Source organism: Triplophysa dalaica, chromosome 24, assembly GCF_015846415.1.
Source record: "Triplophysa dalaica isolate WHDGS20190420 chromosome 24, ASM1584641v1, whole genome shotgun sequence".
NCBI lineage: Eukaryota > Metazoa > Chordata > Actinopteri > Cypriniformes > Nemacheilidae > Triplophysa > Triplophysa dalaica.
In genome coordinates, this window is record NC_079565.1 from 9,210,022 (window position 1) to 9,215,048 (window position 5,027).

Below are 5,027 nucleotides of genomic sequence, written 5' to 3' on the forward strand. Positions count from 1 at the left end.
CGTTCTGTACCGGATATACGTCACTGGCCCACGCGCATATAAACGTATTCGACAACCAACTTTGGTTTGTTTATCTCAAATACTATTTTGAATGGGTTTTTTATGAAGCCAAAAACTATTATTTTTGTATTTTTTGAAGGTGACCAAAATGCTTGTTTTATAATCAAACTAATTCTTTCTCCATGTAAATGTTATATGCATAAATGTACATTTTTTAATAGCAAACCTATTTTTATAGTCTTTCTACAAGAGATAAAACTGTATTTAAAAACAATTATGTTTCCTTCCAATATGAAAGCACAAAGAAATTGTAAAAAAAATTCTGCTTATAAGCTTTTCAGCCTATTTAATTTGTATTTTTGTATTATTTGTGTAACTCCATCTCCTGTTTTTGTTTTGTTTTATTATTATTATTTTTTTGTCTGGTCTTGTCTGTTTCGAGACATGGAAATGTTTTATTTTCTCTCTTTCATTAATCTAAGTGTTTCTTAATGTAAAGTTTCTGTTGCAACATTGTTTTGTTATAACAAAATGTTCAATAAAGCATTTAAAAAAACTGTTTTTGGGATAGTGTAAAGAGCAAACCCTATGAAACAGCAAAAACGATAAAGGTAACCTACAAACCATCAAATTTATGTTTTGACAGAAAAAGTAATTAAAAGTTTCATAAAATGTAACTGTTAGAGATGTATGTATGTTTTTTTGGGTGAAAATATACACATATGAACACAGATCTATTTCTGTCGGTCTGTCCATCTTATGTTTGTCCTCGTTTATTGTTTTTGTTTATTGTGTATTTTTGTTTTAGTTTTTCACAGCTATTATACAGTTTTAGTTGAAAACTAAAAAACAAAAAAAACAAAATTTCAGGGTCTTAAGAATTTTACATTTTACAAGAAAAGCTGGTGTGTGATACGCATCGGAAAATCACAATTAAACGCCAAACTGCCATACATCTGTCCACCTCCTTAATACTGAAGAGAGAACCTGAAGTGCTTTGCCTCTAGAATCAATGATAGTCCCAATAATCTCACTGCAAGATGTCTATCTGCTTAAGGGGATATTTTACTACCAAATCAAAATTTCTTGTTCTTCCAACAGACGACCCAGGCGTGTCGTAAGGATTACTCAGATACTCTGGCGGGAGATTTCGTCACCGTCATTTGCCGTAAGATTATGCATCTGGTTCTCGCGCATTCGAGAGCTAGACATCAACGTTAATAGTGCTGTCAATATGGATAATTCTCTTAAACAAATGTATCGATTCGCTTCAGAAGACCTGATCGATGGATGCACTTCTTGGAGCTTCAAAAAATCAACACCCGTTCTCTCCCCTTCTCCCGCTTGGAAGCAAAATGATATGTTGTATTATAAATCCGACTGGATTATTATTCCAGAAGAAAAGCATTTTAAATTAGGATACCTTGAGGGTGAGTAAAACATGATGAAACTTTGATTTGGTAGTGAAATACCCCTTTAACACTAAATTATGTACAGGCTTGACCGACTCAGGCCAAAATCCTGTCGGTCATACACAAGAGGCTGTAATTAACACAAAGCAAAAATAATGTGTAAATCAGACACTTTGATAAATGTTAGCATTAATCAATTATTCATGCGTCAGTTGTGTTCATAATTTACACCTTTTCTTGACCAGGCATGTGAAATGAGAAATGCACATTTTTGTAAATTGCTAATTTGCAGTGACATTCACAAGAGAACATGGACAACGCTTTGCAAACTCTTCAAATAAGAAACTCACGCTAGTATAACTCATGACAGCAGGAAAGTTAGTGCGTTCCAGGTTGGATAGGCTCCTTGATGTACAGTTGTGGTGAGATGATAGAACATTATGGGAACATTTGGTTCTCATATTATAAATGTGTGGTACATCTTCACACTTCTTTCCCCCCCCCCATTCATCTCCTTAGACTTATATTCCTATGATACCTTTTTTGTGGGAGTTAACAGGCAACAAAAATCTCAGACTTTGACTACGTTACAAATTCATTTCTTAGTATTTTTTTGTAACACATACAAAATGTTAAATGTTAGGAAAATGATTTACAGACTTACTTACAGTATTCAAAATCTTATTTTAATGAATTCACGAAGACACAAGTCTCTCACATTAAGTGTTTTTGTCCTTCACCCTTGACATCTGTTTTTACCAACGACAACAAACGTCAACACAATCGCTAAAGTAGGTGTTAGAAGTTTGCACTGTGCTTAGACACTTTGTGACAAACGCTGTAGATGGTTGACTCACTCTTATTGTCTTGTACTACCCACATTCTCACACACCCCAGGGTGAGACGCTGGTAATGTGAATGTCATTTCTGTTTATAGTTGTGTACCACAAACTTTTCAGGTCAAAAAGTCGCATAATATGGCATGGCTTCAAGCTGACAAAATGGGTGATGGACCTTTTTGCTCTATTTTGAATTTGCCATAACTGAAGGATCACCACCTTTTTCACAGTTACAATGTTTGTACTTCTATGCAGAGAAGCCTAATCCAAAAATATACGTAGTGAATAATCAAAACCGAAACCAGTATCTTTGGAACTGGGACATGAATAAATAATGAACATCATGATGTGAACAGGCCCTCCTCTCTGCACCTGAGATCACATTTTCATTTATATAAACTGTGGAGACTGACATAGAAAGTTATTGGTTAGTCAAATAAATGCGGAACAGGCATGTTTTGAGCTGTTTTTTGAAAGTTTTGAAGGATGCTGCAGTTCGGGTGGCAGTTCATTCCACCACAGGGGAACTGAATGAGACAGGAGGGGATGTAGACCTGGAGCAGTGAGTTAAGGTAAAGGGGCGAATTTGCCGTTATCGTTCTGAAGGCCAGTTTTAATGATGTTGTAGAGCACATACCTGGAAGTTTGAGTAGTTGCTGCGATGTGAGAAGTGAATTTCACCTTTGAATTTGAATATCACCCCCAGGTTCCTCGCAGACTTGGTGGGTGTTATAGTTGAGGATCCGAGCTGAATGGTAAGGTGGTGTTCAATTGATGGCCATAACCAGGAGTTCTGTCTTGGAGAGGTTGAGTTGTAGGTGATGCTCTTTCATCCAAGAAAAGATGTCCAGAAGGCAGGCAGAGACAAGGGTAGAGATGGAGGGGTCATCTGGCTGAAAAGAGAAATAAAGCTGTGTATAATCTGCATAAAAATGGTATGAGAACCTATGTGCCTCAATAAATGGACCCAGGGAGGTGGTATATATAGATAAGAGGAGAGGTGCAAGAACTGATCCCTGAGGAACTCCAGTTGTCAACTGGTGAGACCTGAATGTCTCGCCTCTCAAGGATCTGCCTGTGAGATAAGAGTCAAACCAGTTAAGTGCAGTTCCAGTAATGCCCAGTTTGGAAAGAGTTGACAGCAGGACATGTTGGTTCACAGTGTCAAATAAAAAAATATCAGCACTCAAGTTGTAAGTACAGGTTGATTATGTGCGAAATAAGAGTCCATTTTCAGAAATGAAATCAACCCCTGAGAGTTTATTGGGCCAGACAGGAAAGTGAATTAGGTGTTGCAATGTACTCCCTTGCCTCCAGTCAGTAATCAGCCTGAGGAAGGAGCTTCCTGTAGAATAACTCCAAAGAATACAAAATTAGGCAACATAAAAGACTGCAACTTATATTAGTATACTTTTCAGACCTCGGGTCTAAATCGCATCCTATCAATTGAATCAAATCAAATGAAGAGTTTCTCGTTTTGGGGTCAATCCTTGACCGCATAGCACGCTTTGGGCATCCTCAAAGCACCAACATCAGAGCCTCGGAGACCCATTATGAGCAGGTAATGAACAGAAGCTCTGCTTCAAGCATTTTGCTGACAAAATGCCACGTTTTATGGGTTGTAACTTAATGGTGGACAGAGTCATAATGAGACCGCAGAGAACAAGACATCTGCCAGTGTTGGGAGAGTGTGTGTGTGTGACAGATTTCAAAGAAAGATTATAAAGAAAAAATAATGATTATAACGAGAAAAAGACGCAGGAAATGTATTATTTGGAAGATAAATTGCATTGACAAGTGCAGATATGAATGAAGAACACTTTGACCTGGGACAATATAGTTAAGCAGAACGTACTGCTCTGTTTCAAGTAACAGGCATAATCTTAAATGAACTATTCATGAGAACAATTCAGTAAAAACATTTTTATCTATGAAATGTTTTAACCTTATTTTAGAAGTTAATGTTAAGTGTGTGCATTTAAGAAAGTGATTTGAGACTAGAAAATAAACTTCATTTTAAAGTGGTGCTTTCCCATACAAACCTGCTTTCACACTGTGTTTTGCATGGTTGCAAGGACGTTGTTATATGATTGTTAAAGCGTTGTCAGCAGTTTTATAGTGTTATTTTTCTAGGTGGAGAATGCGGTATTCTGTATTTGTGTATGGTGGTTTTTACTAGTCACAAAAGACTTAAAGGAGCTCACTCACCCACAAATACTGTGTCTTCACTGTAAAAATTGTTTTTGTTGCCATTTTGCAGTTTTATTTTATAGAATTTTCACATATTTCTGACGTGTTGAAAATGTCAAATTATAGATATAGATTTATAATTTATAGCTTTTGGGTGTAAAATAACATGAAAACATAATTTAACTAAGAAACAACAATTGTTATTTTACGTTTTCTTCTGGCACGATCGGTTGGAATATTACTGTTTTTTTTCAGGATTTTTGCATTTTTCCCCAGCAGTTTTATCATCCACCCTACCGTAACAGTCACCATTTATCTAAATAGGTAAATGTAAAAATCAACTTGGCTTTACAAATCATGTAAGCTTTTTTACATAATTTACTTTGACGTGTTGAAGTTATATAAACTAAATTTCAAAATACATCAACTCAAAATTAGTTATTTGAGTGACTTGTATTAGTGAGATAAACTACACTTTTTCTTTAACTCTGTAAAGTATAACAAAATGAAATCAACACTACCCTTCTAACCCTTCTCAAGCTTTCAAAGCTGTGTCGTATCTGTGAGCCAATGCTTTCTCACAGGT